This window comes from Falco peregrinus, chromosome 2 (assembly GCF_023634155.1).
Source record: "Falco peregrinus isolate bFalPer1 chromosome 2, bFalPer1.pri, whole genome shotgun sequence".
Taxonomy (NCBI): Eukaryota; Metazoa; Chordata; class Aves; order Falconiformes; family Falconidae; genus Falco; species Falco peregrinus.
Genome location: NC_073722.1, coordinates 18,651,534 through 18,673,451, shown reverse-complemented (window position 1 = coordinate 18,673,451; position 21,918 = coordinate 18,651,534). Strand labels below are relative to the sequence as shown.

Genomic DNA, 21,918 nt, shown 5'->3' with positions numbered 1-21,918 from the left:
GTCATTTCTTGCAGCATGTTCCCCCACTCAGACTATGTTTTCCCTGGTGGATGTCAAGAAAATGAATGTGTAAGATGCTACAACAAATGAGGTCACAGATCATTTTGTATTTATATAGAGTTCCCATGTACATTTGATTCATTTTATTTCTGGCATGTATGCAGTTGACTGAGCTAAAGTTCTCCAGAAACAGAAGCTGTTACACTACAGGCTAAACATTACTTGAACTAACACAAACTGTCTTTAACAGACAGATGTACTTCAGACTTCAGCTCAGCACCAGTGGAGTTATGCTGTTGCAAAACAAGATGATAAATAAGCGATTCAGGCTCAAGTAGTTCGACAGTGCAGGGGGTCATAGGAGAATTGAATGGACGGTTATGATGATGATAAGATTATTCTTATTGTTGCATTTTCTAATTTAAGGTTAGTGAAAAACAGATTTTGACGTTCAGGTTTGGAGCATGTTGTGGATGTTAGTAATGTTCTGTCCTTGGTGTTCTTACCTGTGTTTTGCCTTTCTGTCTTGCCAGCTTTGCTTTTATTGTGTGGCTCCCTAAAGAACCCAGCTACAGTTGTGCTTTTTCCCCTGTACTTCTGCCACAACAGAAGGTGCCTCAGGAGACAGGAGGAATGACAGCTCTTGATGGAAGACAGAGATGAGGAGCAGTTAGCCTGGGCTGGGTAGATGGAAGCACTTTTCCCCAGCTACCACATCAGAGTGGAGGTGCTGGTGAGCACCTCAGAGAGAAATGTAGGCAGAAGCAGCAGCATCAGAGTGAAAAAGAAAATTGCCAGATATACGATAGTTTTATCCATTTTTTAGTCCAAGTGATGAATTTTCACCATGTCCTCACAGCTGCCCCTTCAGGCTTTGAGAAAGGTGAGTTTGGCCACCCCAACGCCTGAATGTATCATCTGTTAAAAGAAAGGGAAAAAAGTAAACTCAGTGCCTCAAATATTTGACTTTGTATATAAAGGGGCGTGGGATGGATGTTAAAGAGTGTAAGCCTGTAAGATTTTGCTTTGAATGAGAGGAAACTGCTGTCCTGACATTTAGAGAATCTGTGATTTCCAGGCAGGATGTAACAGGTCTCGCTTGCAATGAAAAGCATCTGAGATCCCTTTCTCCCCCCACTACTCAGTAAGCTGTCTCTGAACAGACAGCTTCCCCCTGCTGTGGTCCCCAAGGACCTTGCGGTGTAGTGGCGAGAACTTTTGTCTTTATTTGACAAAGTGGAAGCTGAAATCCTGAGAGATTGAAGCCCCTTGGTGATTTGTGAAGTCCCTCTAGAGAGCTGTGTATGCTTTTTAGGTTTAGACACCTTTGACAGTTTTACAATTTGGCTTCCTCAAGGCTACGTAGAAAGTGAGGGAAAGAAGAGACAATGAAAGGCAGCCTTCTCAACTGTAGCGTAGCACACTGCCCAGAATTCATCCTCCCTTCTCATTTTTTGCAAGGCAGCTCAAGGGCAAGACTGGCTCTTGAGATCCTTGTGCTTGAACATTCTAGCACAGTTATTTTGTTTCCTGGCAAGGGCTGAGCATTTCTAATTCATTTTACTTCTTGATCTAGGACTAAACAAACAGGGGTAGATCAAGTGATATGGACAGGCACACACACCTGAATATGCGTGTTACAGAATGCTGTTCCCCAGTTTGTTTCTCACCACTAAAGTGGCTGCACATCCACACCCAGATAAATGGTTCCTATGGACTTGGTGCTCTTCAGGTGTGTAACTGTTGAGGGGAAAGGCCAAGGAAAATGGATTTGCACCATATGTTTAACATATTTTGCATGCGGTGCAGTTTTAGGGAGAGGGGAGGCCGTGCTAAAGTCATAGAATGCACCATCAGTAAACCCAGGTAATTCCTCCCAAAGGTGGAAAGCAAGGAGGAGGTCGTACAGAGAGCATATGTGGTGATGTGAAATTAAACACATCATAATCGTGCACAGCCACAACTGGTCTTCCTCAAACCTTTATGTCCCTTCTGGCTTGGGAACCTGTGTTACTTCCAGGTGAGAGGGCCTGGTGTTACTCTGAGACTCACCACAAATTCACTCAGTAAGTGGGACCAGCAGGGAATGATCGAACAGTCAGAAGCATCTTTTCCCCTCAGGAGTCAGCGTCTCTGCTCTTGTCACCCTCTTGTAATCAGAGGCAAGAGGCGAGGACCTGGTTCTTCTGTACATTGTGTGCAAGATGATACTACACAGGGAGTTAACAGGTTCAAAGCAAATCAGTTTGCACACCAGCCACAGAGAAGGTGAGTAATTATTTTCTCTCAAATCCATGATCCATTGTTTGCCACATAAATATTACCTGGTGATTTATTTTGGGGACAGCAACAAGACAGCAGCAAGAAAGGGTGGTCAGGCATTGGAACAGGCTGCCCAGGGAGGCGGTGGAATCACCATCCCTGGAGGTATTTAAAAAACATGTAGATACGGTGCTTAGGGACATGGTTTAGTGATGGACTTGGCAGTCCTGGGTTAATGGTTGGACACTGATGATCTCAAAAGTTTTTTCCAACCTAAATGATTCTATGATTCTAATATTTACACAAGTGTTGAGGTGCATCTTTTGGCAGAACTCCCAAATGTGAGCTTGATGTCTACTGAAAATCCAAGCCCACTTCCAGCTTAGCAGGTGGCATCCCCCACGTGTCCTAATGACACCAGGCCCAGGAATGGACCAGTGGATTAAAAGGTGAACCCTACGGTACGGTCAGCCTGTGCACATCACTACTTCTGATGGTCCTAAAAGTCAAGACAGGAGCCCACACAGCCTCGCACCAGAGACACAGGCTGTTGTCATTACCAAGTAACAGCAGTAAAAAAGCTCTGTGTTTTCTGCAATCGTCTGTCTTTTCAGGCAGGGCCACTAGCATTATCTCAGCTTTTGTCTTCCATTTTTTAAGTCCATATGATTTGCACAGTGTCCGACTTTCTCCTGCCCACTGGCATTAGAGGAAGCTTGCAGATTTGGGCCCAGCCTGCCCAAATAATAGCTCAATGGTTTTCAGGTTCCTTCAGCTTAAAAACTACCAGGATGCTGCCATTTGTATTTTATTTATAGAGGCAGAGAAAACAAACAAACAAAAAAACCCCCAACCATATTCTCACTGTATCCTATCTGAATGTTTTTAAAGCTATCCTTAAAAAGGCCCTTAATGTTACTAGAGCTCAGAGGCCAGAATTTGGCCTGTCCCAGGTTTCACAGGCTGATGGCAGCCGGTGACTCGCTGGTTTCCCTGTGTGGTACTTGGTTTCCCATTTGCCTGCTGCAACAAAGGAAAGAAAAAATTTTGAAAAGGAAAAGAGCATAGTTCTTAAACCACAAGAACTGCCCTAGGGGCAGGTCTAATACCTACAATTACTTGAAATTCAGTCAATCAGAGAGAGTTTAAAGTAATTTCTGACTGTATAGTTTCAGTATAATGTCATTAGAGGGACCCTCCAATTAAAGTTTTTTAAATTACTCATTTGCAAGATGTTCCTTTAGCAATGCTATGATTAGAAGTGCTTTCAAAAGCAACCCAAAAGGCTTGCGTTCAGGGCTTTACTCTTTCCAATCTCTTTTATTTATTCTGGCTTGTATCTTTCCGCCAGACCTGGAGCCTCAGAAGCTGCAGATCAGCACACCTCTACAGGAAGCACTGAAGGTAAGTAGATCTGTATCAGCTGGAGGTCTGGTCACTGTTTTGCTCACTGGCAGTAGAGAAGAATGGTTGTATACAGAAACAGATGCACAGACTCGGCTGTAGTTTAAGAGTACACTTGCCAGATTTGTCAGTGTTTGCCTGTAACTCGGGTACCATCTGACCTTCTCGCTATCTTTCTTCCTGGAATCACAAGGAATAGAAAACCACTCACTGTTGTGGTACTCACAAAGGCTCCGTCTTTAGGGTTTTTATTGAAGCAGAGCTCACTGTGAGGCCTGGCCTAAGACAAGGGCTGCCATCCCAGAAACATCCCCCAACAATGACACAGCTGTCACAGAAATCACAGGCTGAACATCCTTTGACTCAAATACATAGAAAAAAAAAATCAGAGTGGTTAAGTCAATGAGGGAGAACAGTGCTGGAACATAACTAGATATACCGTGAATGATATGCATCTTTACTTCACTTGTAATGGTTTTGGAGCCTGGGATTTCTTTCAGCTTTGTCACGGGCATGAAAGGTTACTTTTTTGAGTGACTCTGAATGTTTATGTTTCAAGATAATTTAGCAAGATTAATGGAAAACAAATTTGCCTGACTAGACAAGCACGTGAATCAAAATCAAAGGCCAAAAACATCAGTCCAAACAACAAACCGCTAATAATCCAGCCTAGTTATGAAGTCTGGTGCTTCTGGGTGAAGCTCTCATCCTATCCCCTCAGAGGACTGAGCCATGGAAAGAGATACTTGCATTTAACAGTTGTTAAGATCCTTCTTTTGATTAATCATGACTTAGTTTTTTCTTGTTGGATGTCCATTGCAAGACTGCAGCTGTCATATGCGACATCACCTCTTTCCTTGGACTAAAATGGGGACAAGCTGTGTCCATACTAGTAATGCTTTTCAAAAAAAATGTGTAAATGCTGGACCATGACTGGCCTGCCTACTTTAGTGATGCTGTTTCTTCTATGATGTGAAAAAGCTATGTTTTCAATCACGTCAGAATTTATTTCCCCTTAAACTGTTTGGGTTACGCCCATGTCTGTCCCACTGGAGAGAGACAGGTCAGGATCATTTCTCTCCCACACCACGCAAGAAGCTGTGAGATTGGGAACACTGGAAGGGACGCATCCGCTGACTGTGGCAGCACAAATATTACCAACTTGTGAATCCTCATGAGGGAAGCAGGTGCACTCATGTTCATAAGCACAAGGTCTAACAGGAGATTCACCATCCCTCATCAAGAGAAGTAAGTTTTTATCTGCAATAGGATTCACTAGTTGTTAACTTGCTTTACCCATGATTTTCTTTTTACCTTAACCCTTCAGCCATGGTTGTTCACCTGTTAATTATTTTTTTTTTTTTACAAGAATAAGGGGTTCTGTCTTTCCTTTTCATGTACATGGTAATGAAAACAGTTGAATCAAACATATGCAACATAAAGCTAAAAATACCCTTTCTACTGCAAGGGATCACTGAACCTTCTGTGCTACTGAGGGAACACTATACCCATGCTATAACATATCTCTTGGTAGGTGCTTAGATATTTTGGCTGATGTTGAGGGTCATATAAACCGCTTTCTGGATGCAAAGCATGCAGTGTTGAGACTCGGTTTGCCACAGTGATGGCCAGGCATCAGGGTCAGTTGCATCCTCCTGGCTGCGACACCCTGGCTTCCTCACAAGGGGCTTTTTCAGTGCAGACAATGGTACAAGGGAGCAGCCAAGCAGCAGAAAGGATCAGTCCGAGGCAGAAAGGATCAGTCCGAGCCTGTGTGAAGAATGCGGCCCCAACAGGCAGCACCAGGGGACACTGACACAGTAGGAAATGTCAGGTGAGCGCTCTGAGGCAGGCAGGCCATGCTCCAGGGCTATCTGGCAGGGTCAGGCACGCAGGAGCATCTCAAACACATGTGAGCTGAGGAACCTGTGCCTGGCTGTGGCTGAGGAGAAGTATGTTCCTTGCTTGTGCCTTCTGGTGCTGGTGCCAGTCCTGGCTGTTGCAGGGTGGTTTGGGGCTGGCACCGCTCCCAGGAAGCGGCCCTGGCTGCAGTGAGGTCGAGGTGATGGCCATGGCTGTGCCTCACGTCTCTGTTGTGCCTGGCTGTTGCTCGGGAGGGAAATGACTTCGCCTGTGGCTTCTGTCTGCGTTGCATGTCCTGCTGTAGGGTGGTTTGGGGCTGCGCCAGCAGCACCCCTGGGCAGGGGTCCTGGCGGTGGTGGGGGCAGGTGCCCCATGGTCCTGGGACTGGTTGCTGTGGGAGGAGGCTGAGGGAAGCTCTGGTGCCAGAGCTGTCCCAGGGCAGCTGCCCCCAGTGCCATCAGCCACCACCCAGCCCCTCCCTGGCGAGCGCTGGTGTGGCTCTCAGCCACGGCTGGGCCAGGGACAGCCCCGTCCTGCATCCCTGCGGGGCTTCTGGTTGTTCTGGGCCCCTCCTGAAGTCCTCCTGGCTTGGTTCAGCTCTGTCTGATGTACAGCTCTTGGCTTTGCCAGGCCCAGCCCTGGGTGGGAATCAACCACCCCAGCCCCAGCGTGGCTCTGTGTCATTCTGTGCCCAAAATGCCCCTCGCTGAGCAGGGGGGTCTAGCACAGCGCTCGCTCTTGGCTGCTTTTCTGGGGAGAAACGTGTTTTCTCAGGCTGAGCCCCAGGCTCTCCTGTTGTCACCTCTCCCTGCCCTCCCCAGTGAGGGCAGCCTCTGCCGAAAGCCAGGCGTGGGCAGGAGGGAAGAGCTGTCCTTGCCCATGACGGGCATCTCCAGTGGGTGTTGTGGGGCCGTGCAGGGCACTCCAGGAGCTCTGACCAGCCAGTTTCTCTCACCCTTCACAGATACAGAGGAGACACCGCTGCCTCGTGCTGATACTGTAGGAATTTTATCAGTGTGTTTAACTGTAAAAATTGCAACTAATGTATCCGTTACAGGCATACAGGCCGACCTTTACAATGCCACATTGTGTAGCAGAAGGCTGCATTGTATAGTTTAGCTACTATGTAGGTAAGAAGTGGTCCAAAACCAAGACATGAGCCAAGAGTGTTGAAACAGGGCCAGGAGAAAGTCATCAAAAGGGAAAAAAGAGAAAGATGAAGAAAGGATGATGATGTCCCAAACAACCACCAAAGGAGCCTGACCCATTGGGCCACAGATGCATAGTAAGAGTGTAAATATGATAAGTAGTTCTTGGAATGTAATGAATATGCTAAGTTTCTCAGAAATTTCATTAATATGTATAGAACAGCCAGACAAAATAAAGCATGACTGCTTTCTAACGCTCCAAACCAGGTATTGGGGAGTTCTGTCTCAGATTTTTAGGTATCAAATCGGCAATAAGGATGGGGGCCCTGCTTCTCCTGCTTCTGAGCTCGGACCAAGTACGGGATCACAGGATGCCCAGCCGGCACTGAGGATTTCTCAGGGACAACGCCATCCTGGCTCTGCCAGTCTCATGAGTGGAACCTCACTGGTAAGATAAAGGCATTATTTTGATTTTGAATTTTGATTTGAAGTCCTACGCATAAGTTGAGACGTGTTCCTGGTGTTGTAAGATGTTCCACAGAGTGTGTTAGGTGCACCTCTGAATTTGGCAGGGTCTGTACCTGTGTTCACATGGGTGACACGGGCACCTGAATTAAGACTCTTTGTTTGTTTGAGTCTGTGCCTGCGTTCTGTTATTATTACTTGGCTGTTACATTATTATTTGTGACATTTGTATTTGTGAATTTCGGTTGGATATAATATACTAAGAATGGGATGCAACATGTCTAAGCTGGAGAATGATATAATAAGGAAATCCCCTTTGGGGTGTATTTTACAGCACTGGAGAAATATTATAGGTCCACTGAGAGGTAGCACCAGGTGAGTGGACTTGATTAAATACTGTAATCAGCGGTGGCCACTTTATAAGTTAGAGAACAGCTATAGGTGGAACTTCAGATTACGTTCCTTTGTTATAATTGATGTTTTTTTTAAGAAGGGAAGTAAAATGGCACAAGGCTATATACTCTGGTATGGTTTTTACCTTACATAATCATCCCAAGAGGCAGAAAGTATGGAATTAATTTGGCACCGGGTGATCCTTTAGTGCTGTCATTAGAGAATTATGAGTTAATTTGTCAGGAGACCTCCAAGGAGATGTTGTTTGTCTTGTAATATAGGACAGAGGTGTTTGAAATTGGAAACTGGGGAAGAAAAAGGAAGGGGGGGGATGTTCAGCATTATAATGTCTGCCTTCCCAAGTAACCATTATGCATAATGGAGCCCAGCTTTCCCAGAGATGGCTGAGCACCTGCCTGCCATGGGAAGTGGTGAATGAATTCCTTGTTTTGCTGTGCTTGCATGTGTGGCTTTTGCTTTACCTATTAAACTGTCTTTATCCAAACCCACAAGTTTTCTCACTTTTTCTCTTCTGATCCTCTCCCCCATCCCACTGTGGGGGGAGCAAGCAAACGGCTTCACAGTGCTTAGTCGCTGGCCAGGATTAAATTATGACAGTCCTTTTTGGAACCCAGTGTGGGGCATGAAGTGTTTGAGATAAGGACAGATTTGTTTGGAATGTGCTAGTTTGAATTTATAGCTGTTACTGCTGTTCAATTGTGTGGTTTCTGTGCTTGCCATGGGGCTTGCCTGCTGTAGAATCTAGCGCTATTTGTGGCTGCGTTTTGCTTTCGCTGCTTGCTGTACTGCTTATCACCTCACAGTGCTGTGCCCAGGAACATTTTGATAACAGCAGTGGTGATGCACCTGGGCTGGCAAACAGCCAGGACATAGCTGCTGTGTCCATGCTGCTGTACTGGACAGACTTGAACCCCAGTGTGACAGAAACCACCTGAGCCACTGGAGCTTCTTACAAGAAACAGTGCAAGTGTATCAGTGACCTGACTGGAGCTGACTTTGGTACCCAATAACCCCATAGAACACACCACCTCTCTGCTTCTGAGCGACCCCTGTAACAGACAGAGCCCAAAGTCATGAACTAAACGGCATCTGTGGATAGACATTTTTCTAGGGGAATGATATCTGTGTATAACATCAAAAGATGGGAAAGGTGGTGGTCGTTAATGAGGTTGTCTTAGAAATTGTGACATGATGTAAATGGTATAGAATGTCTGTCCCGGTTTCAACTAAGAGTTGATTTTAGCTGGTGCAGTGCTGAGTTTTGGATTTAGTGTGAGAACAAGATTAACAATATAAAGTCAAGGACTTTTCAGTTTCTTGGGCCCTGCCAGCGAAATGACTGGAGGGGCATGAGAATTTTGGAGGGGACATGGTCAAGACAGCTGACCCAAACTAGCCAAAGGGCTATTCCATACCATGTGATGTCATGCCGAGTATAAGCTGGAGGAAGATCAGACAGAAATTAAGTTTTTGGTAGATACCGGGGCAACACATTCAGTAAACAATGGTATTTGAATTGTTGGTGCAACAGGGAAAGCCAAAGCAGCATCGTTCTTTACACCAATATAATCTAAAATAGGAAAACTCATCAGTTTTTGTATTTGCCAGGAGCCCCCAAACCTTTACAAGCAACAATCAAATTTAAGGGTGAAGATGTTAAAATGATGACTCCTGAAGGTAACTATGTTCATGTGCTGGTACTATTTTTACAGGAGGATAGAAAAGAGAATGGGGAAATCCCGATGGAAGTGGAGGACGCAGTGATTCCCTCTGGTCTGGGCTGGAGAGATACGAGGCCAAGCCGGGCTAGCTGGATACAGTGTCAAGAAACACAACCCAGACTGGAAAGCAGACCATGAAGTACCTGGGGTTTGACATTTCCCAAAGACAACAAGCTCCCAATGTTGGGCAAAAAGAAACAATTTGCCAACTCCCAGAACAACGGACTGTTCATAAACTGAGAATGTTTCTGGGAATCCTGGGGTGATGCCAATTACAGATGACTGACTATGGACTATTAGTAAACCATTTATACGGACTCTTAAATAGATCGATGGGATCACATCTGGAGTGGAATGCAGCAGGAAGGACAGCCTTCAAAGAAGCTACACGGTCCCTCATGAATGCTCTAGTCCTTGGGCTTCCAGACTTAGAAAAACCTTTTGAACTGTTTGTTTATGAGAAAGAGGCCATTGCACTGGGAGTACTGACATAGAAATTAGGCTCCTTCAAAAAACCTGTGGCGTATTTTTCTAAACAACTAGACAACACGAGCAAAGGATGGCCCAGATGTTTGAGGGCCGTGGCTGCCACCATTCTGATTATCCAGGAAACTCAAAAATTTACTTTGGGACAAAGAATCACAGTTTATGTACAACATGACAGAAAGGGGAAATTGGAAAACAGATCTAGCAGCATGGATTGCAGCAGAAGAGAATAATCTGCCCTTGTTAGCCCTGGTTCCCTTACAGTCTCCACAATTACCTGAAACCCCAGTGTATGACAGAAGATCAAAAAGTGATTGATACCCAAAGGGGCACAATAAAAGAAAACAGGTGGGCCATTACTGAAGATAATAGAATTGTTCTTCCGCAACAAATAATGACTGAATTAGCCCAGAGAAAACACACTCACTTGGGAACTGAAAATTTAGTTAAACGTCTACAAAGATCAGTTTTGAGTAAAAATATGTAGAAAATTGTAAGGTCAATCACCAAACAATGTAAAATATGCCAAAGAAACAACCCAAAGACAGAGAATGGGATTCGATTTGAAGTTACCAAACAAGGACACTCTCCTGGGGACTGCTGGCAAATCAATTTTACTGAGGTACCCTGAAAGGAAAATCATAGATATTTACTGGCTTTAGTGGATACCTTTTCTGGGTGACCAGAAGCCTTTCCCTGTCGCACCAATAAAGCTAGTAAAGTAGTTAAGGTATTATTTAAATAAATTATTCCTTGATTTGGAGTTCCACAAAGCTTATCATCAGATACAGGACCACACTTTTTTGCAAAAACTGTAGAGCAAGTAAGCAAATGTTATAAGAATTACTTGAAAATGTCATATCCCATACCACAATCAAGCGGAAGGGTAGAAAGAATGAATCATACACTAAAATTGCAACTTCGAAAAATTTGTCAAGAAACAGATTTAAATTGGGTTTAGGCCTTACCAATAGCTCTATTAAAAATTAAGAGTACAACTAGGTAGGAAATTAAAATAAACCCCTTTGAATGTATGGAAAATACTGTCAGGTCCCAGATGTACCAACAAATGCAGTAATGGAAGGGGAATTCTCTTTGAAAAATTGTCTGATAACTTTAGGAAAAATAATTTTTTAATTTCAGAAATCTGTTACAGGTACCTGAGACAGGACTGGATTCTCCAATACTCCCCTTCCTGTCAGGAAACTGGGACTGCTTAAAAAGCTGGATGCTGGAACGATTGGAAAAAAACACCGAAAGGACCATATCAGGTATTGCTGACCATGAACACAGCAGTAAAATTAGATGGAAAAGGGCCTTGGATCCATTACTCCAGAGTAAAAAAGGCCCCTACACCCTGAATTGTAGAATAACAATCACCAATGAAGTTAAAATTTAGTAGACCAAATGTATAATCAGATATTATTAACTATAGAACTTGTAACTCAAGTGATCTTGATGTAGGGTGGGATGAAAATTTGTACCTAATGTTGGTCCAAAATGTTACTGATGCCTTAAACAGAAGCGATTGCTGGATTTGTACTCAACTGCCAACTTCAGGGAGGGGGCAAGGCCTACCTTTAATGGGAGTGCCCATACCAACCCCAATGAAATTAACAATCCAGAGTATGGCAAAGGACACCCTAAGAATCCTTGGTGGCAGAGTACCTTTCAAAAGAGAGCAGGGAAACACAGGTTACAATGTTGCTACAGTCAAAACTTGACCCTTTGTTTATACGGTCCAGGCAACAATTCTGTAAGCGCTAGTGACTTAAAATCTGGAGATGATGGGTGTAATAATCATGTAGCTAACAGAAACTATGAAGCCTTTATAGGCTGCTTCCCTCAGTGTAATAGAACCAAGTCATTTTGGAGACCTACATTAAGCCACAGGGACAGAAAAAATTAACTTGGTCTCCTGGTCCTGGCAGGAAGTGGTTGGTACTGGCCATGTGGAGAAACTGCTTATAAAGCATTACCCCCAACTGGCAAGGAGCATGTGCCCGTGGAGCCTTAGTTCCCAGTCTCACAATAACAGCTCAATAATTGGATTAGAATCTTTTTCAAATGAACCAGAAGATGACTAAATGCTATTGCAGACAGACCCACAGCCTTCCATAGCTTTGCTAGATAGTTAGGAGTAAGTGACCTAGAGAAGACAATCGTGAATATATCAGCAGTAATACAAAATACTGAGAACAGGACCATGGATGCAATACAGGCACTGCAAGATGAAGTGTCTAGTTTATCAAAGGTAGCTCTGCAGAATCAAATGACTCTTGGTTTATTATTAGCCTCATGGGGAGGTGTTTGTACAGTTATTAATACAAGTTGTTGTACGTATGTGGATTAAAGTGGCAGAATTTCTACCGATTTACAGACAGACTGGGAAAAAACTAAAATTTTACATGAACAGGCAACGATGAGACTAATTGGGGATTCAAAGAAATTTGGCACAAACTCACCTCACAGCTACCTAATTTGCCCTGGTTAAAAAATTTGTTTATCGTAATTATAGCAGTATTGGGAATTTGCCTTCTCTCGTGTTATGATTCAGTGCTGTTAATTTTATGACAGAATTGTGTTGAAGATGCCAGTATAAATGAATAGTTTAAAACAGAATAAGTGTTACAAGGAGGATGTTTTGTTTTACACAAATCATCAAAAGAAAAGGGGGGATTGATACCGGAGGAATTTTATCAGTGTGCTTAACTGTAAATGTTGCAATTAATGTATTCATGACATGGCTGAGCTGTACAACAGCATATTATGTACTTTAGCTACTAGCAGAATGATGCATTCTGTAGTTCGCTATGTAGATAAGAACTAGTCCAAAACCAAGACACGAGCCAAGAGTGCTGATGCAGGGCCAGACAGAAAGTCATCAAAAGGGGAAGAAGAAGAGGAAGATGAAGAAGAGGATGAAGAAAGGATGAAGATGTCCCAAATAACCACCAAAGGACCTCTGACCCATTAGGCCACATGTGTAGTAAGAGTCTAGATATGATAAGTATAGTTCTTGGAACTGTAATGAGTATGCCAATAGCGTCTCAGATATGCCATTAATCTGTATAGATCGGCCATATAAAGATAAAGAGCAAAGCCTGTATGCACATTGGGTGGAACTTATCCCCTGCGCATCCAGCACCAAAAATAAAGCATGCCTGCTTTCTAACACTGTCTCCGATTTTTCGGTATCAATGCCACCGCCTTACCTGTGCGCTGCAGCCTGTGCCCCCTCACAGCATGGCTGCCTGGGAGAGCTGGGGGGAAGAGGCCAGGCCAGGCTCCTCGCTTGCAGAAGGACAACTCGCCTCCCTGCTGCTCCTGGCTGTGAAGAGCTCCTACCTGCACCCACCTCAAAGTATGGATCTGGTTGATGGACACCCTGACTCCAGGTAATTTCAGCTCCAGGCAGGAGACATTCCTGCTTATAGGCACTCCTTCCTGTTACAGCTGCTGGTTACCTCAGCTCTGGCTATTAGAGGCTGCGGAGAGCAGATACTCCTCTGCTCTAACATGCTGAGAGTGCAATTGCGGCTGATGGATGCCACAGCTTGTTGCTGCCCCAGCTAGTGGGCACTGCCGCTGTACGGCAGCTCTAGCACAACTGGACACTCCAGATAAGAGATGCTCCTGCTTGTTACACTCTTGTTGACGGACAGTCCAGCATATTATTACTCACAAAGCCCAAACTAATTTCAATTCCTGCTTCTTGCAGTTTTGGTTCCGGCTTCTACATGGTTTGTAATGAGGATGCTGCCGCTGCTCATTTCAGGTTCAGGTAATTTCAATTTCAGCTACTGGCCACTTCAGTTTCCTGTAGCTCTGGCTTCTTTCAGTTTAAGGTAATTTCAGGTCCAGGTTGTTGGAAGCTCCAGCTTTTGCATGGCAGTTCTGCCGCCTTACAGCTCCAGCTGATGGCTGCTCGGGCTTGTTTCAGCTTCAGCTCCAGTTCATTCCAGCACTGGCTACTGGACCCTCAGGGTAAGAGATGCTCCTGCTTCATCCAGTTCTGGCTGATGGATGCTCTAGCTTGTTTCAGTTTCAGGTAATTCCAGCTCTATATTGCAGCTTGTTCCAGCTCACATTATTTGAAGCTCCAACTTACTTCAGCTCCCGCTTCTTACAGCTGTTTTCTTGAAGCTCCAGCTCTACGTTCCAGCTTGGCTACTGCACAGTTGGCATAAGAGATGCTTCTGCTTCTTAACTGCTGCTGCTCATCACAGCTCTGGCCGATGGACACTCGGGCTTGTATCAGTTTCAGATAATTTCAGCTCCAGCTCTATACAGCAGCTTCAGCTATAAGATCCTCCAGTTTGCTCCAGCTCCAAATGATGGACACCAGCTCAAATAACGTGAAGCTCCAAGTCATTTCAGGGCCTGCATCTTATCACTCTAGCTGATGGCTGCTCAGCTTGTTTTAGTTTCAGCTCCAGCTCATTCCAGCTCCACTTTGTTGAAGCTCCGCCTCCAGCCACCGGACACTTGGAATAAGAGATGCTCCTGCTTCTTACAGTTCCTGCTGATGGATGCTCCAGCATGTTACTGCTCAAGTTATTTGAAGCCCTAGGTTATTTCAACTCCTGCTTCTTGAAACTCCAGCTCTACACAGCAACTCTGGCTACTGGATGCTCCAGGAAGAGGTGCTTCTGCATCTTACAGCTCCAGCTGATGGGTGCTTCAGCTCAAGCTCATAGACACTCTTACCGTTGGATATTCTGGCGTGTTAATTGCTGCTCCTTCTTGTTACAAGCTAATTGCAGCAATCTGGGCTTTTGGCAAGGTTGTAAATCACTGTCATGACTTAAAATATTAATGGTCATAATTGTATGTTGTCTAAATATTGACTAATTATTTAATAACTATTCCAGTCATTGTACAAACCTTGAATAAAGAGTTAGAAAAAAGCATGTTTCCTCCCAGACACTAGCTCAGATGTTGAGCGGTGCCTTGTGCGCACTGGCCTCCTTAACTTCAGGGACCAATGCAACCATACTCCCACCCCCTCCATGTACCCTGCCCACCTGTCCCCCAGTGCCCTCCCACACTCTTGTCTCCCACCCACCCGCCTGCCCAAAGTTCCCCCCAGGCTTCCATTCTAGGGGCTGAAAACAGCACACAGCCTCCATTTCCACGTCCCAAAAATGCAGCACTTCTAGGTTTTTTTTCCTGAGTCCCAGAAAAGCAAAACTTGGTCTGCGTTTTCAAGTTATGAAAACGCATGATGTAGTCTAAGCTTCAGAAATGTAATGCTCGCTACCTGGTTTTGAGCCCCCAAAACACAGCACTTGGTCTGTTTTCAAGCAGTGAAAATGCAGGACTCGGCCTTCAGAGCTTCAGAAACACAGGGCTGTGCTTTTGAGCCCCCAAACCAGCCCCCAGAGCTTGTTTTAAGGCTCCCAACACACAGCGCTTAATCTCTGTTTTCAAACAATGACAATGCAAGACTTGGTCTACATTTTTAGCCCAAAACCACAGCACTTCAGGGTTTTTTTCTGAGCTCCAAATCCACAGCATTTTACTGGGTACCCATGAAGAACATGTCGTGCTCACCCTTGCCTCACAGTTCCATGCAATGACCTTTCCTTCTCTTGCAACAGCTGCTGCACAGGACGCAGAGCTCTGTGCCTCTGCCTGAAGGACAGCAGGACTCTGACCCCCACAGCACTACAAGCCACCAGCCCACCCCCGTACCCATCAGCTTTTCTCACCGAAGCGATGCACAGCAGTGTTCTGGACCGCACTGGAACTGGCTGGGCTCTGAGGCAGGCAGCCTGGGCAAACGGAGCTGCAGCTGCAAGGCAGCGGCCACAGAGGCTGCACCCCTGCTTACAGGACCGTAGGGCACTGGCTGGGCCCCGCGTTACGGGGCAGCACTTATCCCAAAGGCTCCTTCTCTCCACTTGGGGCACCCTGACCTGGACCCCCACGAACACGGCAATCACCCCACAAGAGCTGCCGGTAGAGCACCAAGGCTCCCAGACCCACAGCCTGCCTACAGGTAGACACACCAGGGGCCAAAGAGCTCATCCTTCCCCTCCAGTGACAGGAACACCCCCCAGCAGCCAGCCAGAACCCCAGCCCCGATGACAGGGAGGGCTCACCCAGTCCCACACATCTTGGCCCCATGCCTGTGAACACTGAGGCCAAAGATACCCACCTGATCACATGGGGTCCCTCCAAGCACCCCCTGCCAAGCAAGCAACACACCCCCCAAGGATGGGGCAGGTGGCCACACAGATGGAGACCCAGGCCCTGACTACAGGCAGGTCACTGCTCCCACACTCCTGTTGGGTGCCTTCACTCTGTCCAGGGAAAGAAGGGACAAGCCCAGACTCACCCTCCACTTGCCCCTGTGGCTGCAGAGCCCTTCTTCCTCTCCTGGGAAACTCAAACTAAGCTGCAGCAACTTGATCGGAGGCCGAAAGGATGAGCTCGCTCGCTCACACTAACATGGACAAGGGCAAAGGCAGGGACAATGATGACTTTCCAGAGAACAAAGAGAGCTAGCTCAGTGCAGCGCCCACCCGGGGACGCAGCCCCCACCCAGGGACGCAGTCCTAGCTGTAAGCAGGGAAGGAGCCTCAGACTTGCCCCAGGCTGCCCCGAGGCCAGAGCACTCGGCACTCAACGTGCCAAAGGACTTCACAGGTGGCCAAAGGGCAAATGCCATGACACATGCCCATGACATCCCCATAAGTGACACATGGGACATCCCCAAACCACCCTAGCGACAGGAGTGATGCTGAGCACGCCCCTCAGTGACAGGCAGAGCATCCATAGCTTCCCCAAATGACACAGAGGGTATCCACAACCCCCCTCGGTGACAAACGGCTCACCCAAAAACCTCCTCAGTGACACCCAGGATACCCAAAACGCCCTGGTAAAGCATGAAGCACACATGGGGCCCCAAGCTCCCCAGGGCTCCCCCACCCACAGCTGCCAGGCATGTACCACAGCTTCTTGCCTGATGCCCATCCTGTCCCCCTGCTGCCTACCTAGCCTCAGCACCCAACAGTGCTGGGCACCTTTGCCGCACCAGGAAGTCTACAGCTCCCCGGAACCCAGCTTAAGGCCAGAGGCCCCCTCATTTCCTTTAATTGTCTTCTTTTTTAAATCGAAACAAGTGTTCTGTGTTCTGATATGATTTCCCCGGGGTTTCAACCACATGCATCCACTCAAGGCGATTTTTACATAAAAACACCCCATTTAATTTTTCTTACATTCACCTTGCCAGTTCACAGGCCAAGCATTCTAGCACCATCGTTCCTCTGCAGCAGCGCCCTATCCTGCATAGGAACAAGCAAGGAGCTATGAGAAAGTGAAGGAAATAAGGCTCTTCCCTGCGTGTTTTTAAGCATTTAGTTCACAGATCTTGCATACCTTTCGAGCTGGACAGGGGCTGCCATCAGTAGAAGGAAAGTGCACATTTTCCCTTAATCCAGGTCAGATTACGTGCCTGCAGGTCACCCCGAGGTCTTACCTGCTCCCCCGCCGTGGGCTGCCACAGGTGGAGAAAGCTGCGGGAGCCCAGCCCCAGCAGCCCCTGGCCAGCACAGGCACCGGGCTAAACCATCTCTCCCTCCAAAACATTCGCAGGAGCCTCTGACACCCCAAGGCCGGCTGCTGACTGTGCCCTTTGGCTCACTCAGGTGAGTGACCACAGGAGGGAAAACTTCCTCCAAGCCTTCAGTCAGAGTAAAATTTCAATACCAAGGTGGCGTCACCATCATCCCTCCCAGCTCAGCAGGTGGGAAACGGGTTGCACAGAGACTCTGAAGACCCAACTGACTGCAGCAGCCCGAGGGCAGAGCAAAATGGGCTCTAAGTCTGACAGGCAAAGTGGGGACCTATCCAGAAAGTCTGCTCCAGGGGACCCCAGGCTTGGGCTGTCAATAGCCAGGAGCCTTCACCCCAGCCCCAGCAAGGCTCAGCAGGAACCCACAGCTCCATCATGAAGTACCTTCCCTGGAGAGCCTCAGCATTAAGAGCAAAATGGCCAACTCTCAGTGGGACTGGAAGCTCACATGCAGGCCCCGAGAGGGTGTCTTGCTACCAAGTTGCAGGTACCACACCACCCTAAAACACAGAGCCCATAAGTTCACTCTGCTGACCCAGACGTGCCTAAGAATTTATTTATTTTTGAAGGAGGAAGCTGTGTCCCAGCAAGTTTATGCCAGGCTGTGCTCCTGCAGCCGACACCACCAGCACACACACGCGCGCGCACACCCCTGTGCACATGCCCAACAGGACTACAACCCAGCTGTGCTTTGGCCTGTACATCTTGATGGCCAGGCAACCCAGTAGCCCGTGGCTCCAGCACTAAGCAATGCTAAACCGTAACCCCCTACAGCCCTGCTCCCACAAAGCACCAGAAACTTCACTGATGGCAACAGTCTGGAGGAGGGGACACCTTGATAGCAGTTGGTGTGCAGGTACCAGCACTGCCGTGCCACACCACACCTGGCTGAGATGCCATCTCACTCTGTTTTCTAGGCCTGTGAGCAGGGAGCCCTGCACCTGCCAAGGAGGACATCTGCTTTGCAGGGGGCTCTGGGTCCCCCAGCACCATTGCCGAGACGATTCAGACAGCTGGCCATGGGCTTGCCAATACAAAGCCAAAGCAGCCACCCCAAGGCTTGCAGGGCAGGATGGCTCATCACTCTGCTCTGGAGTTACGGGGCAGAACAGCCCCCTGCAGCCCTCCCCAGGCAGCACTACAGCCCCACCGAGGCCTCCCAAGCTAGGAAGGGGCAAGGGGACCCTGGCAAGGAGCTACCAAAATGCACATCAACCACTGCTGCCCTACTGCCTTTTGGAAGCACCCACTTTCCTCAGGCACCAGGCCTGCTCTTCTACTGAGGGCACTGCAGCACCCTGACTCAGCGCCACCTGGAGCCCCACGTCCCCTGCCTGAAGCGCCCCCACCCCTCTGGGCACAGCTCCCGCGGGCACAGCAGTGCTTCCAGGAGCTCCCAGCCTCGTTCTCTGACACCCACCCCACCCCCGCTTTGTAGTCATTACCTTACAGCCACCAGAACTTCACGACCATCCCACCCTACCCAGGTAATTATTGAATTGTCCAGCCCACAAAGCCCCAGAACCACCGCAGGACTCACCACGCCTGAGAGTGCCGAGGTCCGCACCACACGCGCCTGCGTCTCCTTGCAGCAGCCCCGACGGCACCGAGGGTCCCTCACACGCAGCACCCGGGTTCCCCCCCCCACACAGACACACACACACGCGTGCCCTCACACTCTCTCACACACACGCACGCCGCCCGGGCCGCCTCACACACCGCCCATGCCCCCCCCACTCACTCACGTACTCACACACACACTGTAACTAAGGGTAATTTGCTGATCAAATGAGGTTTTAACAAAAAGAATGATCTTGCTGCAACAGACTTGAGAACGTTCTGTCTGGCGAGAAAAGACTTAACCATGAGATTGCAAGACGTACTTTCTCCAAGGCAAATGTTAAACCATAATCTCATGTTACTATGACAACTTTTGCCTTTGTTTAGACCTTAGTGTAAAAATAGTTTAGTTTTGTAATATGCAGCTTCTTGCTACGGGACTGAGCATAACTGTTTGCTTAAAACCGGCCTTGAAGCTGAGCATAAAAGCGCTGTGTCACTTGTCGGAATTTGCGAGCCTGCATGGAGCTGCGCCTCCCCGGCCGCCCAGCGCCGGTTTTGCTTTCCTGCCTTAAATGAATACTTAGAATTTATTTCGGACTCTAGTTATTTCAATTCAGCTATAACACGCGCCCTCACACACACCCACGCGCCGCCCGGGCCCCCCCACACTCACACCCCGCGCCGCCCCCCCCCCCGGCTGCTGGGAAGCTACCTACAGGCGCGCCCGCCGCCCCCGTGCTGGGGCAGGAGCCGCCCCGGCAGCGCCCGAGCGGCCCCGGCAGCGCCCGAGCGGCCCCGGCAGCGCCCGAGCGGCCCCGGCAGCGCCCGAGCGGCGCCGGCGGGAACGGGCGGCCCCGGCCCCGCGGGTGCGCAGCGCCGGCAGCGGGGGGCTCCGCCCCGCCCTGGTCATTGAAGCGCCGCCCGCAGCGCTCTGGCTGTGCGGGGGTCGCGTTCCAGTTCTCCCTCCCCAGCAGCTCCGCTCCGCTCGGTTTTGTCTGCCCTGGCCGGGGGGAGCCGTTCCCGGCCGCGCCCAGCCCGCAGGGCACCAGCGCCGGGGCTGCTATCCCACCGCCGCCACAAAAGTCCTCTCCGTTGCCCTGCCCTGCCCTGGGGGCACGGGTATGGGCGGGGATCTCCCCAAGCCTAGAGGGCCGCATGCTGCCCGAGGGTGCGTGATGTTGGAGCTGGGGATACACATCCGGAGGGTGCGGGCTGAGGGGGCGCAAGAGACGGGGGACAGGAGGCCGGGCCGCATCTCCTGGGTGTCCCCTGGCATGGGACACGCATGGTGATATAGTGAGAAAACCTAAAACTGCTGCAGACAAGCTGCAGAGATAACAGAAACATTAACACCTGAGAAAGAGTGAGAGAGGTGCGAGCTTAGCACTGCGCTTCGAGAAGGGACGGTTAGTACCGATGTAGATGAGCTCAACAATACACATAACCAGCCTTCTGACCAGGACGTGCTAACTGCTAAAAGAAAACAAACTTAGGGTAAAATAATGGTGGTAGTAGTAGATCAGTGACTTCCTCCTACTCAAAAGATCCTACCCCGAAGAGGGTGGATCCCCGCTCGGGGATCATGCTGATACAAATTAAAACCAGCCCAGCGGGCATGTATCAGCCTGACTTGTTCAGAGTGGGCAATAAGGAAGCAATCGTTAGCTGGCAGATATTTTAAGATAGCAGAAACTAAACAACAAAGACTGCTAATGTATGCAAAGATAAACAGGAGCTTCAGGCAACTGCCCAAGAAGGTGAAAAGTACATCTTGAAAAGGCGCCAGAGGGAGGAGATCCTGAATTTTCGGAAACCTTATGTATATCCATGGTTTTGTATAATAAATACCCGGGTGCTAGTTGAAACGGTGTGCAAGTTAGGAGGAGCGATCCCCCTTGCACCCGGCGCCGCAATAAACATATCTGCTTTGTAACTCTCCTCCAGTTGTAAGGTTCGACTCCGCACGTCAATGGGCAGGGGGCTTCTGGGCTCCTGCTCTGCTGTCACTGGCGCTGCCGCAGCCCCCAGCACCACCCCGCTGGGCACCGCTGCAGGCGGGCAGGTGGCCGTGGCACCGCCGGGGCCGGGGGTGCTGAGGCCACCCCGGGACGCCTCGGTGGCAGCGGTGCTGGCGTACGCCTGGCTGCCGGCTGGGGACACCCCCAGCAATGGCATGGGGTGAGCGGCCCTGGCCGGGGCTGCCCAGGGGGATGCCAAAACGGTACAGAGTAACTGCTCAGAGACGAATTTTGTCTTTAAGCAGCAAAGGCATTTATTTCATGCAACGTTGGGGAGCTAGCCGATTCGCACCGAACAAACTAGCTCCAACGTTTTCAGTGAAAAGTTAGGGAATTTAGAGTTTTCGTGAGAGGTTACATCTTTACATACATATTCATTTGATTCTGACACCTAATCGTTCTATTCATAATAGGTGGGATCTAGGTGGAGTAAACCCTTCAACTTTCTTCACTCAACAGTTTCCTGACTCATGGTCTCCTTATCTCCTTCAGGTGCCCACCTTATCTTTTCTAATTATTCAGAGTACATTCCTTTCTCAACAGAAACGGAGCATCACCCAGAGCACTGTACCAAACTCATCCTGACTAAGCCTTTTAAGACCTTGCTCTGGGTCAGCCCAGTGTTGCTGCAGGGTTTCTGTGCTGGCTTATAAAGGAGGTCTTGGCTCCCTGCTGAGCTCACTGGGGCTCCCAGCTCAGCACTTGTCCAGTCCATGACTGGGCTGCCTCTGTGGCTGCTCCCACAGCCAGGCTGAGGGTCCCTCTCCCCTGCAGCCAGGGGCTTGAGTAGAGCAAGAGCTGTTGGGGTCCAGCTCAGCAGTGGCTGGGGGCTCCCTGGGCAGCAGGTCAGGGTTTGGCCTCAGGTACCAACAGCAGAGGAGGGTGGTGGGCGAGCCCTCGATCCCCTCTGGGTGCTACCCCCGCTTCCCCCCCTCAGCAGTGTACAAACATGGGTGTAGGGAGGTGGGTGTCACATGGGGAGCACCAGGGCA

The 21,918-nt window shown here is 48.7% G+C and overlaps 1 long non-coding RNA gene across 3 annotated transcripts; it reads right to left on the bottom strand.

Annotated features, from left to right (window-relative positions):
* Positions 1-87: 87 nt before the first annotated feature.
* Positions 88-19,009, bottom strand: LOC129783819 (uncharacterized). 3 transcript variants are annotated; one of them, XR_008745777.1, is made up of 2 exons: positions 18,886-19,009; positions 88-918 (listed from the first exon to the last, which is right to left on the bottom strand). It is a non-coding gene; the product is annotated as an uncharacterized LOC129783819 (long non-coding RNA). The 3 variants fall into 3 exon arrangements; XR_008745778.1 differs by having other exon boundaries at positions 88-1,740; positions 18,886-19,003; XR_008745779.1 differs by lacking the exon at positions 18,886-19,009 and adding an exon at positions 1,625-1,740.
* Between the last annotated feature and the right edge of the window lie 2,909 nt (positions 19,010-21,918).